Source organism: Anser brachyrhynchus, assembly GCF_964034855.1.
Source record: "Anser brachyrhynchus genome assembly, chromosome: 6".
In the NCBI taxonomy this organism is placed as follows: Eukaryota; Metazoa; Chordata; class Aves; order Anseriformes; family Anatidae; genus Anser; species Anser brachyrhynchus.
In genome coordinates, this window is record NC_137700.1 from 32,707,914 (window position 1) to 32,735,290 (window position 27,377).

At 43.7% G+C, this 27,377-nt stretch overlaps 1 protein-coding gene across 2 annotated transcripts in view; it reads left to right on the forward strand.

The window, feature by feature from the left end:
- CFAP58 (cilia and flagella associated protein 58) overlaps positions 1-27,377 on the forward strand; it is a 116,981-nt gene extending 89,604 nt beyond the window's left edge. For both annotated transcript variants that reach the window (XR_013952887.1, XR_013952889.1), the window contains one exon: positions 27,049-27,377. The gene's annotated coding sequence lies outside the window, so the exon portion shown is untranslated. The remainder of the gene's footprint in view (positions 1-27,048) is intronic.

The following is a 27,377-nucleotide window of genomic DNA, read 5'->3' on the forward strand; positions in this document are numbered from 1 at the left end:
CAAAAAACATTTGGCCATATCTATTGTGGATTGATGTGACCCCCTTCACCTGTTGGGGATTTCTGGCCTCATTTTTCATTATGGGATGTTAGAAGAAATGTGGGGAAGGAAATGACAGGATGTCACAGAATGGTTGAAGCTGGAAGGGACCTCTGGCAATCATCTAGTCCAACCTCCCCACCAAGCAGGATCACCTACAGTGGGTTACCCCCACAGTAACCAAGTGTTTTCTCAATGACCAAGCACTGCCAGCTGCACTGTCTCCGGTGGTGTACAGGGATTGTCTGATCCTTCGCCCACAGTGCTGACCATGGGTGGGTGCTGTAAAGGGAGCAGTGCAGGCACAGGCTGTTCACCACGAAGGACCTAAATGTTTAGGTTGGTTTAAATGAAAATCCAAAGATCAAAAATTCTCTGGAGGGTCTCAGTGTGATCTGCTGAGAAACTTTTCTTATGCTGTGGATGACCACAGGCATGTGGAGTCTGAGGGTGGATGACAGCTGTGGACCATCCAGCTGGCAGAGGCTACTCTGCTGGGGATCCAGAAACCAGGGGAGATAGACTGGGATGGGGACTGGGGAGTTTTGGCTCTCAAGTTTTAAGTCCCTCATTAATATTCAGGTGTGTGAAAACCAGAAAGTTTTTGAGATCTCGCCTGTTCCCATCACAATTTATCTGAAAGCAGAGAAAATGAACTATCTTGTTGGGAAGAGCAGATAGACCTTATGGCTCAGTGCTGCTGGGTCTCACGCAACCGGGAAAAAAGTCACTGTGGTTTAATGCCTTTCTTCAACCTTTGTGGTCCTGGTTTGACTCCTTGTGATGGATGTCTCTTTTCCGAACACTGCTGGAGTTGAATGGGCATGGAAATTGAGGTTGTTCCCAATGGTCAGGGTGGATGGACAACATGGGGTAAGGTGGTCCCATACCCCAGTTATAAGGACAGGGGCTTGTTCCTCATGTTTTCCACAGATTTCCATCACTGCCACTGTGGAATTTTACTCAATTCCCTACGTAAAAGGCTGGGAAAACGCAGGCTGGCTGCCACTTCCTACAGACAGTGAAATCAAAATGATGCCCCTGTAAAGGGAAGCAAAGATCCAGTCGCAGGTGTTGAGGTGGCTGCAACCTGCTCCCTGCCTCTTCCAAGGCCTGTAGGTGAGAGACACTGAAAGGAGGGCAGCAATCCAGGGCAGCTGAAGCAGTTACAGAGGAAATTGTGTGTCTCTGTGCCTCTGTATTTATCTCTCTGCATGTCTGTTTCCCTAAATTTGTTCTTTCTGTTTTCGGAGCTTGTGGACTAACTTAAAAAAAAAAAAAAAAAGGCATAGATGATTTACTGATCAAAACAGCTGTAGGAGTCTGCCCGAAGCAACTGTGGAGAATTTGGATCTATAATAAAACCCTGTGTGCTGTGTTATCATGTAAATATGGCTAGTAAAGTTAATAGCTCATAACATATAGGGGATCTGTAAATCCCAAGATGCCTCTGATGGCGAGATCTGCTGACAGCTTTCCTCTCTGGGAAATGGTGAAGCGGTGGCTCAGACTGCTCAGCAGCATCCTGCTGTTGGTAACAAAGCTGAGGAGTGGCTCTAGGTCTTCATCCCTCTGCTGCTGCTTTGCTCTCCTTCCCTGGTGACCAAAACGAGTTCACACAGACTGAGTCACAGGGCGCGGACTTGCTTTTTGTGGGCAGGGAAGCCTGTTGCTGCCTGGACTGTGTGAGCTCTCACATCAGAGGGGCTCTGCAGCAAGAGCTGCGAGGTGTTCTGCGTGTCCCAGCACAGGGAGGTTGTCCTCCACATGCTCACTTGGCAAGTGCAGGGCCCTGCCAGTGTTTCTGCATTCATTGTCCCCCTCCAAATCCCACTGAAGCTGACAGGAAAAGAGGGCCGTGACTCCCTAGTTGCTGAAGGAAGGCCGCTGCTCGGCCCAGTGACTGTGGGTTGGGTGTTTTTAGTTCTGTTCCTGCAGTCAGGGCTTCCATCTGCTTTTCTGTAGAGGTCACCAACCACCTCAGAGACCCCAGTCCTCGCTCCTGTCAGCTGGGGTCAGACAGGACTCATTAAAGAATGTAAATAAAGGACGTGGGCAGGCCTGGCAGTGACAGCTTTCTTGTGGTGCCAGCAGGCCCTCTGTCAGGTAAAGCCAAACTCCCAGCGAGAGCTCCTCAGAGTGCCTTTGGGATGTGTACAGAAGAGCTCTGTGGCAAGATGAAATATTTAAAACCGCTTGGGTTTGAAGCGAGATGGGGGAGCAGTGGGCTCTTTAATCTGTGCACAGTTTTAAGGCTGCCTGTGAATCATTGATGAGGAGGGCAGAGTGTTTCTAAAGCTCTGGCAGGTCATTAAACCTGGTGATGGACTCATTAAGCAGGGAGCTGTGTGGAAAGCCCTGGACAAAAGTACCGGAGTATTTCACATGCATTGCCCTGTGGAGCACCAGCACTTTTTACTTGTGACTTTTGGGGTATTGTTGCAGTATTTATTAATAAAGGAAAATGTCTTAGGCCGGTGGATCACGTTGCATAAGAGGAAATGTGTGAAAGAAGCTCTTTGATCTGTCAGGCAATAGCATAAGCAGATACAATAGCTGGAATTCAGGACTAGGAGTTTTTCTAGCCACATATTGCACATGGGGGCTGGGTAAATCACCATTGCCAAGGGTTTTAACTGGGACTGAACCGAGGTGAGGATTTTAGTGTCAGTGTTCTTACGGCTTCAGTGGAGGCAAAGCAGAAAAGTCCACTTTGCCAAGCTATATCCTCAGCCCCACATGTGCTCACAGCTTCTGCTGGCCCCAGTGCCCGCGCTGTAGTGCTGTCTGACCTCTGCTGCGCTTGCTGCTCTGTGCCTTAGGCTTTTTCTGACCCACCTGCAAAGAGTGCACACGCCGTTCAGTGGGTTGGATAAGCTTACAGCCATTGCAATGACAAATGCGGTGTCAGATGATACCTTCAACTGGATTTAATTTTCTCTTCTTCTGAGAGAATTCTGTTTTTCGGCAAAACTGCGGTCTTCTGCTGAAGTGCTGGCCGTAACTCTGAGTAACCCTGACCTTACTGCTTACAGGCTCTGGGCTCGATCTCCAGCTGTTAATTGCACAGAGCTAGCTACTTGGATGGTGTGAACTGACATTACCCTCTTGGCTTCGGATGGGTTTACGGGACTTGAAGGATATCCCCCAATTGTCTTACATTTACATAGCTGCGCTCCAAAGCGCTGTGCAAATGCCACACAGAGGAGATGATATCTGCCTTCCTCAGGGGGCCAGGCATCGTCCCTCAGCTGGCGAGCAAGCAGCAAATGCCCTTTTCTGCAGAAAGGCCACAGCTGTCTGCCTTGGCTTCCCCGGCCCTCAGGAGATGGTGGGAACAGCTGCAATGGAAAAGACCCGTCGAGGAGGAGCAAGGGTCTAGAAATGTGGATATGCTTCTGGGCTGAGAGCTCCGAGTTTCTCTTCCCTCTGCCTCCTGGTTGGGTTGAGAATGAAAAGAGCTGGAAGCAGCTTGGAGGAAGGGCTTGTCCGGCACAGCGGAGGTATGGGGATTTCTTGGATGCTGGGCTCATGGCTCAGGTAAGCCCCTGTGTTGCTTGAAACCACAGGCAGTGATGAGATGGGAAAGAGCTTCATCCCCCTTGCTGGGCACACAGCGGTGTTAGCTGCATCTTGATGTTTATTCTTTCTACTTAAACTTTTGTTGGGACAGCTTACTCCTAAAATGCAATTGCCTCTGGCAGAGTGGGGAGCTGATTGCTGCTTACTATGGCTTAGGAATCCAGAAGAGGAAGTGAAGAGGAATTAAATAGGAAATTCGTATTCTGCTACACACAAAGGTATCTGAGATGCTCTAGTTTTGTCCTCAAGTAAACAGTAATTGAGTTGTTCCTTTTGCTTGCTTTGGTTTATTGCTTGAAACAAATAAGTTCTCCCTTAAACGATCCATTTCCAGAAACCCTGTAAGCAGTGTGCTCAGCGGAGGTGGGAAGAGGGGTATGTGAGAGGGCTTAGGGAATGCACAATTGGGAACAGGGAGTGCAGTGGGAAAGAACAAATGAATTCTGACATTGTAAGTGAAGATTAAGCTGTGAAGAGAGTGTGGCTTCAGCTGGCAGTCATTACATTAACAGCTTGGATATTCCAGTAATCAGTTTAAAGTTGAGTTTATCATGCATGCAAAAAGCTCAGCTCTTCAAGGTGTGTGGTTGTAGCTCAGAGGGTTGAAAGTTGAGAGAGATTAAAATGGTGTGGTGTAGAAGTATATTAATGATGTTTCTTCCATCCATTGGAGGAAGAGATGGAGATGGTATACTCAGGAGCAGATCTCTGTAGCTCATGATCTGTTCAGCTAAGAGGAGGCAGCTCTTCTGTACCCTCTGTGGAAAGCCCAGTCACCACCTGAGACTGGGCCACATCTGGACTCCTGCCTCTTTTAGTAGTCTCTGGCTCTCCAGTTGCATGAAATATGCTTCTGCCTGTTTTCTTTTTACCTCCAGCTGAACAAACTGGCCTGCAGTGTGTTACACAGCAGCACAAGGCCGTTCTCCTGCTCCTCCTTGCCCAGACATGCTTACCAGTGCATGCCAGTCCCTCTGAAGCCAGTGGGGCTGTGGGGAATGAGCTGTGCAATTGTGCTGCCCTGGACAGACCTTCATCCGGTATAAATCTGCACAGGCTTCTGGCTTCAGTGAGTCTGGAGTCGTTTGTAGCATGTTTTCTCAGTGTTTCTGCTCAGGCAAGTCAGCAGGCAATTGCCTTGAGTAGAGCTGGCTCCCTTAGGAGCCTCTGCCTGGGGACGTCCAGGGCCGTGCTGTGCTGTCTGGCATTCCTCTGCCTGTAACTAAAGGCAGCGGCTTCAATCCGTTTTGTTATCAGCTCCTTTAGATGCCCTGCCAAGAAATAGATCTATACGTCCCAATTACTATATGTGTATATATATATACATATAAATATATATATTTTTAAGAACTGTTCACAGTTTCAGGGCTCTGTGATGTGCTGTCCCTCTCCTATCCTCGGTCCCTTTCTTATTTCCAGCCCCAAATTGGAAGGTGCTCTGTCTCCACTGCTTCCCTCCATTGTGCAGACAGTCTTTGACTGTGCTTTTTGGCACTTGGCAGGCAGCAGCCCAGGCCCTGACAGCAGTCGGCTGTCCCAGAAGTGCTTGCTGCAGCTCCCCTCCGTTTCAGCTCGTGGAGAAATTGAGACTTGACCTAGACAGGAGCAGTGCTTTGGGATCCAAACCTCTGCTGTGGCTGGGTGTAGTAATTGTGTCAATATAGAATATGTTTGCCCAGAAAATTGTATGGGAAGTGTTGTTTCTATGCTCATGCCTGCTTTTCCTCTCTATACCAGAGGTCAGCCTGATCCTTGCACCAGGCAGGTAACTGGCTTGTAAAGGTGCCGTCCGAGGACAGCTCTTACAGAGGAGCAAACAGCTAGAAAATCTCCCATCCCTTTGCTTCACCAGAGAAGAAATGAATGTCTTCCATACGGAAAGCATGGTGCAACTGATATCATTCCATGGTCTGCTGTATCTTTCTGTCCTCTAGCTTTCAGCAGATCAGTGTGCCAGTCCGAGCTTTTCAACTACAGCAGGGTGGCAAAACACTGAGACAAGTGGGAGAGAAGTTCAGGGAGAAGGTGCCCCAAAGAAGCTACCACTTTTCACTAAATCTAAGGGGCTGGAAGAAGATGCATTTAGAAAGGGTGAAAATGCTGAATATGGTTTACATGGATAGAGGACAAGGAAGGACGCATGTGCACTTGTGGAATGCGTGCTGGGGAATGGCCTACAAAGCAGGCCGCAAAAGGATGCTGAGAGCAATAGCATAAAATTAAGAAAAGGGGAAGCTGTAGGCTGGAAAGAATTGAAATTGTCCTGGTGAGAGATCTTTAACAAGCTGTGGGTAATTTCCTCAAGGGAAATGATAGACTCTCCTTTGCGGGGATTGTTTAAAAAGTAAACTGGATGAAGCAGTAAGAAATATGCTCCAAGGACTAATCTGTCAACTTGAGGGATTAATGACCTAATTGGTCCTTTGGTTTCCTTCCATCTCTCATGCTCACTGTTCTGTGAGCAGCAGCTTCTAATTATTAGGTAGAAGACTAGGCTAAAGGAGTAGCCTTACTGGAAATGCTTACTTTCAGTGACCCGGTCTTCTTCCAGACCTCTTGTCCATGAAAAAGCTTTGGTGCTTTAGAAGATAGAATAGCTGTGGGGCTTAGAGGGTCCCAAACTGAAATTCGTTTTCTGCTTTCCTTGTAATGCCTTGAGTTGCTTCTGTTTCTGCCTGGTAGGATATTCTTGTGACACCTGCCCCAAAGCAAGCTAGTCCTACAAAGCTATCATAATTTGGTGTCATTTCCACATCTATTAGCAGGGTTGTGCTGAACTACTTTCTGCATGTTGCTCAGGGCTTCTTCAAGGCACAAATCGGCACAGAGATTGTTCTCACATCAGGTCTTGTTGCTTTGGGTTATCTGGTGAGGCCAAATAGACAAAGCTTTGCAATCACCCTTCTCCTGTCCCCCCATACTTTCCATCTTCTGAGTTTCTGGTGATATCTCGCTTCCCAAATGTCCCGTGAAGGAACAAAGGGCATGATCAGGGAAAGAGGAAGGTCACGATGCTTGTCTTTTGCTGTTCTTGGTGCCTGGAAAACACACACTGTCATTGGAGAAAACTTCAAGATGCTCAAGAGACCAGAACCTGCCCTGCACTGAAAGAATATCGAGGTGGTTGCAGGTAACCACAGCAAGACAGAAAGGCAGCTGGCTCTCACACCTATCTCACCTCATCCCCATAATGATGAAGGGTATCCTTTTTTCTTACTATTTGCCTTGACTGTTTCCCCTTCCCTTCCCTTCTTTCTGTACCATTTAGGGTGTGTGGATCACTGCTACATCTACTGTGCTGCTATACCCAAGGCCTCAAGTGCCAAAAAAACTGTCTTGCTGTAGTTTTCTTGTCATCCTTTTCCCTTTGTACATCTGCTGGTAAAGCAGCCTGGCAATAGATGAAACTTTAAATACATTAGACATGCATTTGCATTTGAAGGAGGAAATAAAATATGCATGATTTGTCCTAATTCAGACTCACAGACAGGTTCCAGATTGCCCTCCTGCAATCGGAGTGTGACTTTTTAAAAACAATTTCAATCACTCTTCGATTTTATTTTATTTTCAGGTTTAAATGATGGGGTTCCCAGGGCTTTTCAATGAAAGCTTCTTTATTTAGTAGAGGTTTTGTGATTTCTTTTCAGTCTTCAGACCTGGTTCCTCTCAACTGCTGAGCATCGTTAGTCCCTTTAGTCTTGGGACATTACTTAGGCTCATCCTTGGTTGGGATTGGTCCCAGTATCTACTGTGTGTCTGAACTCAGCCCATGTCTTGCCTTTCTTATCTTATTTTCAGTGACTTCTCAAACTACTTAAAGGTATCTGTTACCTTGGAGCTTCTTAGCAGGTTGCATTTGCTGCTTCTAACTTGGACAGCACAACCTTGGCAAATGGCACTTGTGGCAGCTCCTGTGGCTCCCCTTATGTTTTACCTTTCGATATTTCCGTGTTTATGTGCTCTGTTTGGTATTACCTGGCTGTAAAATTCCAAGAAGGACAACGCAGTGAAGCAGGACCACTGATCTTCTGTCTTATATTTCAGGCTATCCTTAAGACCATTGGCACACAGAGCACAAACTTCATGCTGAGAAGGGATTTCTGCAGACTGCGTCCCTGGCTTGTTCAGTGCAAGACTGAGAATTTATCCGTATGTGGGAAGGGATGTGGTTGCACATGTAAAGACTGAGCATGTGAAGGGTCTGGAGATGTCAGAGGGAGGCAGTAGTTGGGGTTTTTAGCCAGCAAAGTCCAGTGATGGAGGGAGATGAAACAGGTGAATGAGTGGTCTGTTAATATCAGATGTCAGAAGATTAGAAAAATAACAAGATCTGCTGGAAACAAAAAATGGACCAGAGTTGCTTGGAGGGGAATGGTACATTGACTTGGCTGTGGTCAGCAGTACCAGTTATATCTTCATGTAACTGGGAGGGAACTTGAGATTGGGAAGAAGGTATGGGGATCTTCCTGGGGAGGTGTGAAAAAAGCTACTTTAATAAATCCAGAAAGGTTCTGAACACCAACTACTGTGTTTCCATGCCGTCCTTTCTCCAGCTGTTAAAACTGAGAAAAAAATAGAAAGGCTTTCAACAGATATTCATTGGCAATCAGAGGAGAAATATCCACGGTGCTGTGTCTGTTTTCCTTGGCCACTTCCACTTAATGAATGCCCTTAGAAAAGCAGCTCTGCTATTGAGCCAAAGCAAATTCTGCACCATGTTGGTTGGTTGTGTGTGCCCTGCGGACAGAGAACAAAAGTGCTAATGCATGATTTATGCATCAAACCGGCACAGTAACATTAACTAGCTAAGCTGCACAATGTGCCTGTTAAGTAGAGACTGCATCTCCGCAGGCTAAAGTGCTTCTCGCCCTGACCCACCTGCTTTACTGAGGTTATTCCAGCTCTTCCTCCCCACTGCCCTTGGAGGTGAGAGCATCCTCTGTGCTGCTGTTGTGATGCTCAGGCACAGGGAGGAAATGTCTCTATGCTCAGCTGCTGCGCAACAACTAGGATGCAATATTTTTAATCATGGGCTTATCCAAGCTGAATGTACCTGCTGAACTGGGGGATGCAGGGAGGTAGCAGAAAGGGTCTCTCTGGGCAGATTTATTGCAGCCCATTCCCCAGTGATGTGAATATATCATCTTTGTGGTTAGTAGTTTGTTTTAGAATCTCATTATTAGGAATCTCATTATTAGATTTCTTTCTCTCCCTTTGGGATTCTGCAAAGATCTGTGCAAGGGGTGTCTGAGTGGGAAGGGGGACACACAAAGAGATGAAATCAGAGGTGTAAGCCCAAGAGGAATGAGATGGTTTGACTCAGAAAGCAGATCACTTTCTTTCTCCTGGCTGTTGTATTTTGGTGTTCTCACCAGTGGTCGAAGGCTGACCATTGTACCTTGGAGCTGGGCTCTTCTGAGCTTGTCTGTGGCTCCCAGGTCCGTGTGCAGGTGCTGCCTCCTGGAAATGGCTTCTGGGGGATTTCCAGGTATAGGAGGTGTCTTCAAGGTACATGAGTTTGTGCTAAAGGGGTAGTGATGCATGAGATGCAGATAAATAGTATGATTACCATATGGATAATGGCTATTTGTTAATAAAGTCTGGTGAAATTTACCTATTCTCTGCCTTCCAATTGGCTGACACAACAGCTGGACTTCCCTGTGAAGAAATTCAAGGGACTTCTACGAATGGAGACAACTACGTGGTCCATGAACTTTTTGTAGAAACCACATCACCTTCAAGGGAATGCCATTTTCCATGCATCCTTACTCTTACAATCTTATTTCTGTTGCCAATTCATAGCGAGAGGCTTAGGAAAGTTATGTATAACCCAGCAGGTGGTTGTCATCTATATCTTGCTGCCACATCTTGGCAGCAAGAGAAAGGTCAGGAGTGATCTTCTCTATTGATTTAACGTAACTTCTGTTTAGCAGAGAGCACTGTTGAATGCAGATATACATTTCTCTTCCTGGCTCCACGGTCCTACCACCCCTTAACATGGGTGAGAGTGAACAGGAATATCAATCCTAGCTGGCAGGGTGCTTCTTCTTTTGAACCTGTGCCACTGTGCCGAGTTTAAAAAAAAAAAAGAAAAGAAAAAAAGAGTGAAGCCTGTTCTTTAGTGTCTCTGGTACCATGTTGGCTCAGCTGGAAATCCTGGCTTTGTGGGTTAGTCCGTCTGTAAATGGAGAGATTGGAGCAGAAGGGAATAGGCACAAAATGCCTTCCTCTTTCTGTGGTATGAGGATATTCTCTGCTGTGCTGACTCGCCACCCAGGGTTAAGTTGTAGACTTGTTTCCAGCTGAGCTGAAAAGGGACAGTACAGTACAGAGCTTCCTAAACAAGGTCTTGGTATCCACCAGTGCTGGGATACTCTGATTTGAAGCTCCTCAGTTTTTTCCCAATGCCCTTACAATAGCTGGCCCTGACCAAAAGAAAAAAAAAAAAAGAGCTGTGATGTGTTTGGACCTGGCATGGTGCTTTTCATGATCTTAAATGTGTCTATTAAAACAAAAAAAGGCCATATTGAAAATCAATTTTCTCCTTGCAGGTCTTGAGCAATTTTGTAAGATATAATAAGATGAGCAATCTGGTTCTGGCAGTGAAAAGAACAGATGCCAGACTATAATTTCCCTTACCAGAAAGTGCTGTGGAGTCACTTTGTGTCACAGAGAGAAGAACGTGTTATTAATAGGGGACAGTTCTAACGTGAAGTCTGGGAGCAGACACTGCATCTGGTCTGCGACATACGGAAGATGGCAGGAACACATCCTGGCCAGCCAGCGGGGAAATGACTAAGTCTTGGAGCTGAAGAGGTTGCCCTTACCTTGACCGGACAAGGGAAATTCTTGGGTAACACATCCCATTCCACTAAGAGGATGGGATTTTTGACCATAGAAACTCTTGCTTGTATTTTTTTCCTGGCCAGCCTCTGTGGAATATGTCAGAACAAAGGTGGCATTGCCCCTCTGCACAGACCTGGTAGCTCTGCAGCCCTAATCTGGGCCCTTTGCAGATTTCTCAGCTGAAGAAAGATTCAAAGACTTGTGAAGAAAATCTTCCTTAAGAGTGTTGACATGCGAACATATGCCTTCTCTTATCTCTAGCAATGTCCTGGACCTGTCACCAGCTCCTCCTTATCAACGTCAGAAATGAGCCAGCTCCTGGAACAGCACAACACCCCTTGCCCACTTGCTCTGCGGGTACAGGCACCCATTACGTTTAAAGTGGGTGCTGGCTGCTGCAGGGACACGGGTAAATTCACGCCTGAATTTACTGCGTTTTATATCTCAGGGCAAGCAAGCCCTATCTCTTCTGAACAGACTTTGACTTGTTCCCCATTCTGGCCAGCTCTCTCATTTCCTTATTAGAATTACTTGTGTTAAGTATTGGGTCACAACTAACCTTTTTGTTCCTGGAGGCTGTGGCAGAGATAATATTGCATCCTCAGCATCATCAGATTTGTTCTTCTCCATTAACTGATGGGCTTATGTTTTCCTTTAGTGTCCTCTTACTTTTAATGTGTTTATAGAGCTCTCTTTGTTGCCTTTATGTCCCCGTTAGTTGTAATTCAGTTTAGGGCTTAGCCTTCTGATTTATCCCTGTGTGCTTATGCTAGTCCTTTATATTGTTTCGTAGCTGCCTGTCCTCGTTCACAATTCCTATACAACTTCTTTTTTGATTGTTCAGCCTTTAAAGTGTTCCTAGTGTAACCATATTGTTTTTAACCTATGTTCACTGTCTTCCCTCTGCATTGAGATGGACTGCTATTGTGCTTTTGATGCAGTATCTTCCAGCAGTACCAGATCTCTTGTGTTCCTCTTGGCCTTAGATTATCTTTCCAACAGACCATGCCTAATGGTTCTGAATGTGCTGAAGACTGCTTTGTAATTTTTTCCTTTTTTTGAAGTCTATTGTTCCTCTCTTGCTCTCCTCACCCTTCCTTCAGTGTCTCGTGATCACATCCACTTTTCAGTTCTTATCAATTTCTACTCCTTGGAATGAAATCTAAAGTGCGCACCTAGTTCTTATAATTTTATTCACCTTTCAAATCAAAGATTTTTTATTATTACAAAGAACTTAGTTAACGTCCTGTTGTATTGTTTCAAGTTCCTCCACGATAGTTGATAATTCTGCTATTTAATTAAAAAGACTCATCCTCTTGTTTCTCTGGATCCATCCCTCCCTCCCCTCTTTTTCTAGAGTAAGGGACCTGGAACAGGGGCTGTCTTTTCTCCCGTTTCTGAGCTTCCAACAAGCACTGCTGCCATGAAGTGTAGCATCTCTTCCCTTTTTCTGTGTTGTTATTCCCTTGGATATGTATATGTAGCTTTCCCTATGTATTTTCTATTTGGACTTGATTCTGTTAATGCCGTTTTAAGTATGGGAAGGCCCTAAATTTATGACCCTAAAGTGAAAACAGAACAGAATCCCTTGTAATTTATTCCAGAAATTGCTTTTGTCATCACAGTGAGCTTTGAGCAACTGTGAAACATCTCTACTCATTATTATGAACCAATACAAAAGATGGTAAACTGTTGCTGTCCTACTATAGCCTTGCTTTGAACACGTTTTTTTCCCATGCATTCTCAACATGCTGTGTCAAGGAATGTATTTACTGTGCAGTTTGAGGCCTCTCTTACTGCTTGTTGTTTTTTCAGAGCAGGGCTACCTGGTCAGATAACTCTGGGAACCACCAGACTTCGTCACTTCTCATTTGTCTCTTTGCCTCACAGCCTCTCCACGGTCAGGATTCTCCTGGCTTTTTAAGGAAATGGAGTCAGTCTCTTTCCCGAGGGAAGTTTGTGTGCATGCTTGTCTGGTCTCGTATGAGGAGAGCCTGGTCTCACCAACACGTGACCTGTTAGCTAAGCGTTTACGTGCACAGGACACAAGAGCGTTCATGTAACATCTGGCATTTTTTACCACTAGAGCAGAAACAACTGCAGCTCCCTTCTTTGTTAATAACAATAAGTCATTATCCTGAACCAGTGGCAAAGGATGGCATGATGCACACTTTATTAATGAGTTGAAAACATATTAGAAAGGTGAGATTATGTGCTTAAATGTGGCCCCAGATCCTCCTGTTGCCCTTTGTTAGGACAGAATGAAGTGTTGTACTTCATTTTTCAGTGAGCTGCATCCTTAAAAAGTGTCTAATGATGGGAAGGGATTCACAGTGCAGTTCAGACTCGGGTCTGAAAGTTTTATACTCTGAGTTTTCTTTTCTTTCTGTTTTCTCTCTAGAGTTGCTTCAGCTTGTAAGTTATTTGTCAGAAAAAGAGGGGAAAAATGTTTTTCCGTTCTCTGCTACAAATAACAGAACTTATAGATCAGCCCTGTTTGTAATAAATATATAAATACTAGGTATTTAAACATTTTGCACATTTCATAATCATAATCACAAAGTGAAGCCATAAACACACATTATTCCAGTGTTGTTTATTACAGTGTCTTTACAACAGCAGAACATTTAATTCAGTGTTTTGCTCATTTTGGACAATTACAAGAAGAAACCTCTTTCATAGGTCCTGTGGTACTGTTTCTTACTATCTAATGGCAAGTCATAATGTGCCCAGAATGGGCTGGTTATACAAGTGTTTTGGAATTTGTTTCATTTAGAAAAAAATCATAGATGCACAGAGAAGCTTGAAATTAGGAACTTTAATAGGTTCAGAAGTCAGAGTAATAAAAAGGTTGGGGTGCATTACCTATTTATTTTTGATTCCATTACTTTTGAAAGCTACTCTTGTGGTTTTCTTTGAATTCTTATGTAGTGAGTCTTAACTCCTGACATTTCATGCTGCTGCAGTGATGCTGACTTAGGATGGTCTCTAAAAGATTGTTAGCCTCAGGTGAGAAAGAAACACTTCCCAGTGTAAGAAATTTAGCAGATCATTTGCCATTCGTGCAGGTTGATTGATCCAGCTAGTGCAGATCTTGAGTGGGTAACGTGCAATGCTTTGGCTACCAGCTGGGCTAAGGGTGGTAGGTTCAAGTTTCTGCTCTGCTCTGGAGTTAATCCATTACCAAAATCAGAGCAGATGTTCAGGGGTGTTCAGCAGCATAACTGCGAAGAGGGGTTAGAGATGCCAATGTTTGATTTGGATACCACAGTCTGTGAAGTCACCGCTTGTCAAAGGGGTATGTAAATACATCTTTGCAGTGTTCTGAGGCTGGAAACTTTAAAGGTTCTTCAGTAACAAGTAATTGGGACAGAGCTTGTCTACAGAAATAAACTCAGGGGAAGTACTGGTATCAATGAGAGGAATAAATTAGCTGTATAAACTCATGCCCTCATTCAGAAATAAAGTGGCCTTAGATTAGAGGAATGAGTGGCAGGGCTTGAAAAACTTCCAGAACAGTGATGTCCATTTGGGAATTTAAAGCACCTTAATTTGTGTGATGCCGCCACGCTCTTTGCTGATTCACTTCATCTTTTCTGAGCATTCTTCCCCGTGATGATATGGGTCATGGTTAAGTCTCATTACTCAACTATCCGAACGTAATCCTAAGGCTTAGGCTTCCTTTGCAAACATTGATTGCAACAAATTCAAAACCTGTTTTCCTCAGCTGTAACTGCTGTCAATATTTCCTCTCTCTGGAAGCCTTTTTTGCTTGAAGTTTCATTCCCTCCAGCTGTGCTATTCAACCATCTGTGCCAAGTTGAGATGAATTCTTTGAACCTTGCCAAATCTGTATGTCCCCCACACTGCCATATTCTGAGCCTTGCTCCCTGTCCCACCCCATCCTGGTGGTGCTGAGAACCACAGCAGCAGGTTGTGTAGATGTCGGACTCAAGGCATATGCACGGGCTTGTTCCCAGGGAGGAATTAACAGTGAATTGGTTTTCATGTTGCCTTTTGCACACCTGGTAATTTTTAACCTAAACTTGAAAACAAAAGCTGCTTTCACACGCATTCTGAGCAAACTGAGGTCAGCATTCAGCTCTGAAGGAACTAATTTGTAGTATTAACAGAGAATTACTAGGGAGCTCTCGCTCATCACGTGAAGTATAAGCCTGCCTCTGTGCGCAACAAGATAACAACCCGCCATCCAGGGATCTTTAACCTCTGGAGTTGACAGCATGAGGATGAAAACAGAAAAGCCTTCCTGTTAGAGCACAGGGATCAGAGGAGGCCTGTGTAATTACTAGCCGTTAAATAAAGTACAATCCTATGTCTTCAAATGCCAAGACACGTGTATAATTAGCTGATAAACTGCAAATGAATAATTATCCAGCAGCGAAAGCCAGAAGAGTGAAGGGAAGTTGTTCACCTTCTCTCTCCTTGCAGGGAAGAGTGCTATGTAAATTGTTTATTTTAGTAAAAAGTTGGTTATTTGGTAGCATGGTGACTATCTGAACTGGGAGACAGCATTTAGCTGCTAGGCCCAGTATTGGTTGCTTTACGGACTGCGCTGAGATCCATGTAGCTTGGGGATTGATGGTGGTTTAACTTCAGTTATTTCACACGGGCTGTGCTTGCACAGAGGGAGCTGAAGGGGAGCTGCTGCTGAGCTACACGGCACTCGCTCTGCCCAGGGAGCTGAAGTCAGCAGCCTGGGCACGTTTGCAGGACTGGAGTTCAGATTCATGTCTGCAGGATGGAGGCTGCATTTTTGGCTGCCCTGTGCCAGCGCAGTGCTGATGATGTGAAGATTGCTCCAAGGCGCTGGTTTCTACCACCTGGGATGTGGCTGTGAGGTACGATGCTCGCTCAGGTGACTGTGCTAAGTCACCGTGCATCAGCTGAGCTACGGTAACAGTCCCTGACTGCTAGGTCAAAAGGAAAATAATGCAATTCACTTCAAACTATTTTCATTGCAGTCCAAACTGCTGGGTAATCTCACGTTTTCTGTGACATAAATGTTTCCATGGACATTTACAGTAGTTCAGATGTGTCCTAACTTAGATGCCTGTATGAGCCTCTTGTATTTTCGTAATTACCGAATCTCTAAAAATTCCCTCTAGATACGTCAATGTTTCTAGATTTGGCAGAAGTAGGAATGAAAGAAATAAATAGACACAGGGAAATAAAATCTGTTTTGTTTCCATAATTGAGGAATTTTCAAATCAAAGAACATTGGTAGAAACATATTGTCCTCAGTGCTTTCAAGCTTCAACGGGTTTAGTGATGTAAGTCTGTGCCTAATAATCTGAAGCATGTTTATTGCTTTTTGTTCAAGGAGTGGGCTGTTTAATGGAATTACATGTTTGCTTGCAGTATGTTACTCAGCCTTTAGATGTCTCCTGCTGCTGAAAACAGTTTGGAAAGGGTGTTCCGTGGTTAATGAGAAAAAGAGCAGAAGTTTTGCTGCAGCCTGTTTTGGTTCTCTTTAATGGGTGGCTTTAAATGCTTTTTCAGAAAATCTCTAATTTCACATACCATGGCAGCTAACAAGGGTGGGTAGCGATGCTTATATTTTCCAAATCAATTCACCCATTTCTTCCTAAAGCAGCTTTTTTGAATTTTGAAGCTTACAATTAAGTCTAAAATATAACACTTCAAGTGAAGTATATATGTATTTCTAAAGTTTGAACACACAAAGTGATTCATGATCATAGAACAGCAAAGATCTTTCTTAACATTAAGTTAATTTGTGCTTTGGAAGAAATAGCATTGATGTGTGCTGGCAGTGGCTTTAGAATTTGCCTCTTAATAAGTATGTACATAAAAATGATTTCATATGCATAAGCTTTTCCTCTCAAATAATCCTACAGTTTTTTGCAGATGGATGTACTAACTAGAGCCAGTGAAAAATCAGACATTAAAATGCAACCTGAGAAGGGCTGAATTTCATAGAAGTTTTTGGTTTTCACAAGCAGTTGTTCTAAAACAGTGTTTTTCATTTTACCGTTTCTCTGCTTTGCATTAAAAATATTTCCACCAAAAATTCATTATTTTTTCTGTTAAAAAACTTTTGATTGAGAACCCGCGTTGTGTTTGAAAACATCTTTTGCAGAAATACACCCGAACCCAACATGTGCTAACATAAATCAGAATGTTGACTGTGGCAGTAGCTGAGCAGTGAGTGACTCCATCGCATTGATTAACTCTGGGAATGAAGGCTATGAAATAACAAGTCAAACTATGGAGGAAACTTAAGTGAGATGTAGTTTGGAGGGCTAAAACCTGTTTGGGAGAGGAAGGCTTACGCCCTGCTTCTTTCAATCAGTGCAGTGCTGTTTTTTGATTATCAGGATTAATGACCTTGACTTTCAGCTCTCAGTCAAAGGGCAGTGTCTCCAGTGGAATTAATTTCTCCTACCAAATAGCTGGTTTAGAAGCCATTAAAATTCCTTCAGACTCTCCAGTGGTGTTAGAAGCAGCTCAGATTGAAGTTGGTGGATAGTTCCTGGTTGGAGTTGATTAGACAGTTGCCCCATACCACCACATTTCTATCAATTTGAATTTTGTTTCTGCTTTGGGAGCTTTTTTGTGACCCTTTTCTATATCACAATGACCAGTATAACCTGGTTAGGAGTGTGTAATGGGCAGTCTGTGTGACCAGAGACTGCAAGGCTCCAGGTCAAAGGCTTCATCTGCCACAAGGATTTCAGATCATTTCCCCAGTATATGATCCACTTGCAAGGATATTATTTCAATATCTGTGCTTATTGGACTTTTATTTGTAAGAAGAATGCAGCAATCCCTATGCTGATTCCACAGGCTGGTAGTTGAACTATGCACCAGCAAGAAAGAGGACAGGTCTGAATCAGATGCAGAAGAGATTTCAGCATTGATTTCCTACGTTTTCCTCCAGTTGTAAGTTATGAGGTGTTTCAGGTTCCATGTGCTCTAGACACTGACCCGAAATCTCTGCCTTGTCAAGGTAGCTTTCTTCTGAAAAGAAAAAAAAAAGTTTTTGTTTTGATGTATTGACAATTTCTTGATGAAATACAGGGTTTGATTAAAAAAAATCTGCCCTGCTCTAGTTCTGACTCTGCTTAGCTTATAAGATGTGATTTGATTAAAGTACATACCAACATAGTTAGAAGCACAAGATACTTTGTCAGGGGCAAACCTTAAAGTGTAGAAAAGAAAGGGAAATGAAAATCATTTTCTTCTCAGTAGGCTGCCTGGGAAACTGTAGTATGCAAAACATGAGGTTGTTCATAGTCATTCCTTGTCCTCAGGGTGCCAGGTCCTAAATTCTGGAGGCCTTCAGAGATGCGGCACAGCAGTGTTTGATTAGAGACCCATCCTCAAAATTTTAGTCTGGGTTCCTCCTGCTTCTCATTTTTGTTATGAAGAAAAATAAAAGGGGGAAATCTGAGTGACGAATTTACCAGGACCAGGGAGAATTTAATAGAAGAAAGCTTTATTGTGAAACCTTTTGTAACTGTTTGAACTGTGCCCAATTAGGGCAGAGAATACATGGTCTTACTCAAAAGTAGCTAAATTAATTTTCCCCCCATGCTAGTCTACAGTATGGAAGAAGCCATTTGGTTCCCAGAGAGTAAGAAGAATAGAAACAAGGCTGTAGTGCACCAAATAACTTTACAAATTAAAGGTTGTGTTCTGGGATGGTACAAAATGCCATTGTTCACTTTGTTTGTACAGCACTGCAGTGAGAATCAGCAGTCTGCTACTTTCCTGTCTGTTGCTGCTCTTAGGCATTTATTCAGTGTCAGATGTCTCTGTTTATCTGGCAAAGGTAGGGATAGTACAAGGGAAGTTTCTCAGTGAACTTCGTTAAAGAAACAAGAAGAAATATTTGTAATGAACAGAGGAATAATTCCCTTTAACACCCCTTCATATGAAGCTTCCAAACCTCTGAGTCTTTACGAACCTTTGAAGCTATTCAACAAAGGCAAAAGCAAGATCCTGCACCTATGGCGGAATAACCCCAAGCACCGGTACCGGCTGGGGGCTGCCCTGCTGGAGAGCAGCTCTGTGGAGAAGGACCTGGGGGTCCTGGTGGGCAGCAGGTTAACCATGAGCCAGCAGTGTGCCCTTGTGGCCAAGAAGGCCGATGGTCTCCTGGGGTGCATTAGGAAGAGTGTTGCCAGCAGGTCGAGATAGGTTGTCCTCCCACTCTGCTCAGCCCTGGTGAGGCCTCACCTGGAGTACTGTGTCCAGGTCTGGGCTCCCCAGGACAAGAGGGGCATGGAGCTACTGCGCCGAGTCCAGAGGTGGGCTACAAAGGTGATCATCTGTCATACAAGAAGAGGCTGAGAGAGCTGGGCCTGTTTAGCCTGGAGAAGAGAGGATTGAGAGGGGATCTTATCAATGTGCACAAATATCTGAAGGGACCGTGTCAGGAGAACGGGGCTGGGCTCTCTTTAGTGGTGCCCAGTGACAGGACAAGAGCAACGGGCACAAACTGAAGTATAGGAGGTTCCGGCATTTTGTTCCTGCGAGGGTGACAGGGCACTGGAACAGGTTGCCCAGCGAGGCTGTGCGGTTTCCTGTTCTGGAGATATCCAAAACTCACCTGGATGTAATCCTGTGCAACGCGCTGTAGGTGACCCTGCTTGGCAGAGGGGTTGGACTGGATGATCTCCAGAGGTTCCTTCCAACCTCAGCCGTTCTGTGATTCTGTACGAAAAGAAAAAGGGTGGAGCAAAGAAATTTTCCAAGGCAAAGAAGTGAATGCAATAAATTTTGACGTTTAGCTGTGAGGAAAGCTCTTATTTCAAGATACCAGTCTTCATTGGAAGTACAAAATGTAGAAAATCTTAAAGGAGGGCTCATTCTTTAAAGGGCTCTGATCTAACTAATCAGTTTGAAGAGCTCTGAAAGATCTATTTCTAAGCCATTTGAGAGCGTGATTTTTAACACCTTTAAGACAAAATAAGATCTGTTAGGACTGGTTTAGATCAAAGTGGGCATTCCTGAGAGTATAGAAATAAATTAAACAAGATCTCTTTCTGGCTGCATCTTCTGCAGTTCTTTAATTACCTCGCATTTCATACTGAATCTTGAGATGGGAAAATACTGGATTATTTGGATCTTCTCTGTGCCAAAGATAGTAGTAAGGGACATGTTGCTGGAACTTTTTACACTGAGATGTTAATCAGTTGACAACTACAGAAGACATGTTACTGACGTTAGACTGTTGATCTTATGCCTAAATTTTATTTTGACTGATTTACTGAGTCTTAATTTTAAAGTGATTTGAAGAGATATTGAATACTATTTTTTAATTACACAGGTTGAGATGAAAGTTCATAGGTATCTTAAAAAATAACTGGGTTAACTCATATTTCTAATGGCAGCTTGATCTTTTCTTGCAGCTAGTACTTTCTTCCTAGTAGATTTGATTATACTGGAAAAGTGATATTGATTTGCTTGCTGAGTCTCTTTATGGAGAAGGGCTTTGCACAGTTCTGAAATATATATGGAGAAGACTTCATGCTTAAAGATTTCCTTTTAAGAAAATCATACGGTTTGATTTATCCTTGTCTTTTTTTAAAGGACTTGGCTGGGCAGTGAAGAGAGGATGGGCAAGTTTTGGTGTTACCTGTGTGCACTGAGTAATGCAGGGACTCTGTCCTTAGAAGAATGCACTTCAGAATGACTTTGGGGAAGGTGTGAATAAAATCACAAAATCAGAGCATAGAAAGAGGCTGAAGTCCTTCCTGAACAGTTTCAAGAATGCTTGGCAGCCACAGGCATTCTGAATGGCAGTGCAAACAGCTGACAGAAACGTCAGGGCAATAATGAGTGTTACAAGTGCAGAAGTGCCAACAACAGGACTCCAGAAATTGATGAGGGCAGGGTCTGCTTTCTGTGGGTAACACTCTATTTTGTAGACCAAGTAATACCTGCGTCAACAGTAAGAGCAGGACTGGGCTTTAAACATCCAGCCTCCTCTATACTCCAAACTATGAAGGGTGGGAGGAAGAGAAGGTTTCATCTTGGTCTTCTCTTTGTGCTTTTGTGCTTTGTGCCACAGCTAGCTCGCTTAGTTTCCAGAGTGTATCTTGTTGATTTGGTCATACACCACTTCACGGTCTTCAGGTCTCTTCTGCTTGTTGTCTGACTGCAAAAAATCCCGTATTATTTTGGTCCTCATTTATTTATCTATATATCCGTAGATTCATTCAGGCAAGCCTTATATGAGCTTAACCTCTAGTTGCTATAATTAATTTGCCTTTGGGCACAATTTTCCCTTCCAGTCCCACCTTGGTAATCTCAGAGCTGGCAGCAAGCAAAAGATCACAGGTTCTTGGAAGACTGGAATGACTTCTTGTCAGTCCACACTAGGCTGTCGTAAAAACAAAACAAAATTACATAAGGAAAGCAGGCAGAGCGCTTCAAAGTATTAGATCAATCTAACTCAGTGCCTTGCTTAAGGAATATGTCTGCAAATAGTTCTACTTGGGGACTGAGGAACCAGTTGCAGATCACGTAATGCATCGTACTTGCATTCTGCTGTTTGCTAACACAGCATTTCAGGGGGATGGCCCTTCACTGCCTGACCTCCAGAGAGGCACAAACAGGACAGAAAAGCTCTGTATCAAGAGCTACTTGACAGAGGCCCAAAGCTCCAGCTGCCAGAGGAGATTGCTCATCTTCACATTGCAGCAGAGTGAGATTTGCATTACAAGGAAAGCTCTGGGAAAGTGCAAGTCTCAGTGGCTTCAAAAGTCTCTGCTTCCATGGAGCTCCTTACAATGTTTTCAAAGTGAGTTGTCTCAGGCTATTTCATGTGTATTCATCAGCACAGAGCAAGGTTCCGGAGAAAGATTTCTTGCTAAATGGCTGCATTTGTCAGTCATTTGGCTGCAAAAGTCACGTTAGAGTCATCTTGGAAAGCTTTTCTGGAGACATAGAGGTTGTAAAATCTCCAAGAAAATATAGAAATTTGCAAATGAAAAAATAACCAAAGATTTCAAAAAGCTTGTGTGGTCGGGCCCTATAAATACACTTAATAACAGGCCCCTGTCATGGCAACAGTGCATCACATACTTCCCTTCACGGATTCCCGAGGCTGTCTCTGGAGCTTGGTGGGATCCCATCTGGTGTTTGAATCCCTCCTGAGAGATGGCAGTGACTTGTTTTGTGTCCGTAGGCTTCTGACCGCTGCTAATGGTCAGGCAGCAGGGAGTTAAGAGCAGAGTGGTGTGGAGGGTGCAGGGGAAAAGGTCTTTCACCCTGTGTTCCTGAGGTTGTCTTAATTAAAGCATAAAGGGCAGAGTTATGCACATTGAAAACAACTGCTTGCATATGTCAAAACCATTTCATTCCCTTTGTGGCTTTCTCTGTGTATTGATTCACTCAATTAGCGGTGCATGGCATGTTTCTCTTTTAACAAAATGCTGTGATTCTTCTGACATTTACAGGGCTGGGCAATGCACATGAACCACAGACACTGCTTAAGACAGTCTTTGGTGTACAGATCCTGGGGACTTCTTTCCCAAATACTTACAGCTTCTACAAAGCATCCCACCTTTCCCACTTTTGCAAAGCATTGTGGTGACAGAAATGTGCTTTGTTTCTTGTAACTGATGAGAGATTTATAACGGCAGTAGTTGCAAGGAAAAAAATTATACATATAGGGAAAAAAGTAGGTTTTTTTCTTGAAGTGTTGACATCAAATATCAGACATCAAATGAAATATAATAATAATAATAATAAAACCCTAATGTCTCATTTTTTGAAAAAGATGCAATGATTTCTCCCTTTCTAATGATTTCTCCCTTTCAATGATTTCTCCCTTTTCTCCCTTTCTCCCTTTATTTTTGGTCATCTTCAAAGCTGTTTTCTATGCTTCTGGCAGTGGGAAGATGTGCCCCTGAAATGTGTCTGTATGGAATAAGGCTGGAGTTTGATCTTAACGTTTTAAGGATAATTATTTGCTGCGCTCTGCTGTGTGCTTCCCACCCTGCCAGCTGCGAGCCAGGGACACTGCTTGATCAGAGCACAAGGGCTGAGCCCTGGACCGCTCGCTGACTTACCGATATTGCTGCCGTGTTGACTCTGTCATACTCTCACTTTGCACCTCTTATTTCCGTTTGTAAAGTTGGGCTGCAATTTGCCAGTTTTTAAGCCAAATTCCGGAGGGACTTTCCAGGCTCTTCTGTTTCATTTTCATTTCCCAGAGCTTGATGTTTTAAGGGTTAATATGGTTTCAAACCGGAACATATAAAGAAGCTGTAACAAATGTTGGTCACCCACTTTTCCTTGTTTCCTGATTTTTCTTGCTGCATAGGCTACTGACTTGGAAACTGCTGTTAGTAGAGGGATGGGGCATTTCTGCTCTGAAATAGCAGGCTCTCATTGGGGCTGCAGCAGAACCTCACGCAGCTCTTAGCCCTACAGGGGCTGTGATATCACTGGCCAGAGGAGACCATGTGGACACGTGTCAGCTTGGCATGACTCAGTAGGATTTGCCCTGCACAGTTAAATCTCCGTGTGACTCACTAGGCAATTTTTGACTCAAGCTTGAAATGCCAAATTCCAGTGCAATGTCTAAATGTCTCCTCTTGAGCATCTTTGAAAATCTCAGCCTTGGTGACCTGCTGGGTAGCTTCCATTTCTTGTACCCAGTCCCACCTGCCCTTCAGCTCTTGTTTTGTTCTGTTTTATATAAACCAGACTAATGCTCATTAAAAGTGAAATAATGTTTCCGTCAATAAACTGAATACGATCAAATGTTAAAATATTTTAAAGAAAAGAAATCTAATTTTGAAGTTAGTAAGCCTTTGTTAAATACAGCACAAAAATATAGGCGTGGGGGGATTTAGCTAGTCCAGTTTAAGTCCTGTAGGTCTCATGAGATCTTTAATTATTTCAGTTTGGTCTATATGAGTATTTTTAGTTTGTGATTTGCTCAGTCTATCTGAAGACTTAAAACTGTTTAGCTTAAGTGAAAAAAATGCTGGTGGGCCCAAGGACCTTCCTGATAAAATTGCATTGATCTGCAGTGTCTGCATACAACCCCCCTCCACATTCAGCCAGTGCTTTGCTCTGAAACTTGTTCTTTTTTCAGCCCTGTGTCCTCTCATTTTTGTTTTTTCCCCCTGATGTTATCACAGTGGTTGCATGATTTCTGTGCATGTGCGTACATGCTCACCTGTGCAGCCCCCTATGCATGGACAGCCGCTCAGCCTAGTTTCTGCGTCAGGACTTCTATATCTTTCACTCCCTAAAAAAAAAAAGGGACATTTCATGGTTCTCTAATTACACCCCAGTGGAGGAAAGCTACTAAACCAGTCTCCTCTGGAAAGTGATGTGTCTGTAGATCAAAACAAGGTAGCAGTGGGCCAGAGGATCTCTGATAAAACCTCATTTGGAGTTTGGCACATAGAAAATGAAGTAATTTTTAAAGCTTTGTTTAGGCAACATATATAAAAAAAAATCTTTTTATTCTCACTCAGAATTCGCTTTGTCTCATCCACTTCTGTGATTCTTATTGTCACAATGCCCTGAATAATGCATGGTCCCCAGTGAACGCAGGACAGTTTTGTTGTCATATGAGCTGTGAAGGAGCACCGAGATTAAACTATACACTTAGAGCCGCTGCCAACTGCTTGATTGATTTCTGACAGCTTGCTAAGGGAAGGAATTAATTTATTGAGACGTATTAAACTCCTCACCCCTACCTCCCCTTCTGTTCCTTGAAAGGGTGGTCCCCTCATGGCTGCCGGAAGACAGCTCTGTGAACTGGGGGTGTTGGGTGCGTGAGGCAGATACTCGCCCCAGTCCATCTGATACTAGCAGAGCTGCTGCGCCGGGTTTCCCTTGATCTGCACGTCCCACCTCAGGGGGATTCCCTTGTGAACTTGAATGCCAGCAGCTAGTGCTTTAAAGCAGAGGCTGAATTCCTGTGCCTGCCACTGCTGGGCTGCTTTCAGCAGGGCTCTGGGCTGCGCACAGGATTAAAGTGGCCTCAGGCCTCTTACAGGGAGCGTACCCTAAACTGCAGTGCCTGAGAGTCACTGGGTCTGTCTGATTTAGAGCACAAAGATCCAGCCCACTCCGTCCTCTGAGGACGTTTCTAGCCTGGTGAATGTTCAGAACATGGCAAATTCATACAGAAGGCCACAAACTGCTTCATCAGAGCAGGTCACATCCTAAAAACAAAACTGTCCCTTCTTTAAATGACAGACCTGATATAACAGGATGACCCTAGTGCTCTTGGGAAGCTTCACTCAATCTCCTGCTAAAGGCAACTATTCGTTCACTCTGCAGCATAATTGCCCTATTTCAAGGCTAGAGCTACCTTCCCTTGGGACAGGTTTCACCTTTGCTCAGCTGAGCATGTGTATGAGTGATCCATAGGAGCACACGGAGAGCAATTGAAAGCAGTAAATTCCCTGCTGCTTTTGGAAGCTGTTAAATCAGAGAGTTCTAGTGCGAAGAGAAGGTCTGGTGCGAGATTTTTCCCCTTTTTGAACAGGTTTTCTGTTGTTGTGAGCTGACATGGCTCTTTTTCCTTCAATGCTAAATTCTTCCAGGATAAATTTTCGGCAGGGGTTTACTTTTTCCTTAATGGCAGTGACGAAAAGCCCACGAGACAGATGAGAATGTTGATGAATGTGCTGTGTATTTGTTGTGTGGTATTTCCTTCAGCTCGATAGGTCTATGATTAAAAAAAAAAGCAGGTGTGGGTACAGAGAACTAATATTTTTCCCGCTTGTTTGGCACTGATTGAGAGGAAGGCTACATTTGGCTATACGAGCTGTCAGGTGGCAGGAATAGGCCAGGAGAGTGAAGTTAATAAACGATAAAGGGTATGGCCAAATTTCTGCACGTCTCCTTCCTAGCAAAAGGGTTGTAGCTCGGGCAATAAAGAACCCCTTCTGTTTGCCTTTGGCTGCAGTGGGCTGTGCTATTGCTTGACCTACAGGATCAGGCAGCTTTTGGTACAGAAATGAAGGTCTTTGTTCTGGAACCTGCTGCAAGGTCCAGTGGAAATGGTTCTCAGACACTGCTGTGGTAAACTCGAGAATGGTTTAAAATTTGTCTGAGGTGAAGGCTTCAGCATCCTTCAGTTAGGGGTTGTTTGTGCAGCTGTTTTTGGTCACACTTAGGAGAAATATCCCAAATAGTTTGAAAACTGTCATTTGTGGAGGACCAGTTTTAGACTGGTTAATATAGTTCATCTATTTTCAATGGGTAGACAGCATTCTGCAAGTGAGTACACCCTGTGCTACTCCTAGAAGGCTGTAGACATCATCTGCTGGATTTCCTTCCCTCCCTCCCTCCCTCCTTCCCTCCCTCCCTCCCTCCTTCTTTCTTTTCTATTTTATGCAAAGTTCCTAGGCAATCTAACAGACATTAAACCAATAAAGTTCTGTGAAAATAAAATAACATAAATTGCTCCAAACTTTAATAAAAGAGAGAATAATCTTTGTTGGATTTGGATTTTTAATTTTACATTTTGCTAGCTGATAGCATTTATTACAACTGTCTCTCTGCTCTAAAATTGGAGAGAGAAATGGTTTCTTTCGATTATTTTTAGTCACACTTTAAGTTAAGTTTCCATTTGCAAGCAGTTCATAAACAATTTGTTTTAGTTAAATGGTTATTAAAACGTTATCTTCCTCTCCAGTGGATCAATAGGACCTTCTCCAGAGCTGTGCGTAGCCAGCTGTAACACACTGCTCCCGGTTGTAATGTGCTTGCGCAGTCCATGGCTCAGCTGCGGTCTGCTGATGGTTAAAGCCAACAGCAAAGACACCGGATAAAATCTGATTTCTGTTCCTTGATCTATCACTGAACTCCTGTCTATTATGTAATTTTCCCCGTCTCCATCAGAGCGATAATCATATTAATTAACCCTTTATAAAGTGTTTGAAAAGCATTAGTGGAAAACTAAGGATTATTATCGTGCATTATATACGGACCGTTAGCAAATAATGTGTGATCTTAATCTTAATGAATTTTAGGTTTCTCAGAGTCATTTCTCTCTCAGTACTCCTGCTAGTTTCAGTCTTTAACATACTCAGGTCATCAGCATCTTGCAGTGCAGCAGAGGGATTAGCTTGGAAAACTCCTGGCTACCAGACAGTGGAAAGAGACAGGTACAATACTTAAATTCAGCCCTCATTCAGCTTCTCATTCATTGTTCTTTTGACTTTACATACCAGAATAGGCCTCCAAGTCTTTCTTTGGCACTGGAAGAGGGAGTATGAATAAGGGCCTCTGTGACGGGCTCGTAAGAGGCCAACGTTAGAGCAAGGAGGTGAACTTGATCTCTCAAGTGCTTGACTGATGGGCTAATAACTGGGAATTTGCACATTTGTTGTGTCAACAACCAGTTTTGCTTCCAGCTTTCCATCTTACAGATAGTAAAAACTGAGGTTCACAAATGAGAAGTTAAAACACGTAAGATGTCAATGACAGAGCTGGTATCAGCTGCCAGCCACAGAGAGCTTTTGTTGTGAGATGATGCCTTCTGGTTTTAAACATGTACAATTAAAACTGCTGTGAGCTTACTGCACCTTTCTCTTTTGTCTCCATTTTTTTCAGACTTCCAATGTCTGTACAAATTGTCAGCCTGACCTCTCTCTGCACCGGTCCTATTTGGAGGATGACATTTTCAAAAACAGCCCATAAATTCATGGCTGCAAAAGCCCTCAGAAGCAAAAATGGAGTGATAACCACCCGCCTATTTCTGGACTCACAAACCAGGTAACTCGTCATAAGAAGCCACCTGTGTTTGTGTGTGTGCTCATTCCCATGTGTACCCAAACTCCTGGTTGAAGCTGCACCTTTGAAATCACTCTTACAGAAGGCAATTTAATTTCAAGAAACTGTACCAGGAGCAGCAGAAGGAATAAAGGCTGCTTTCCAAGGTT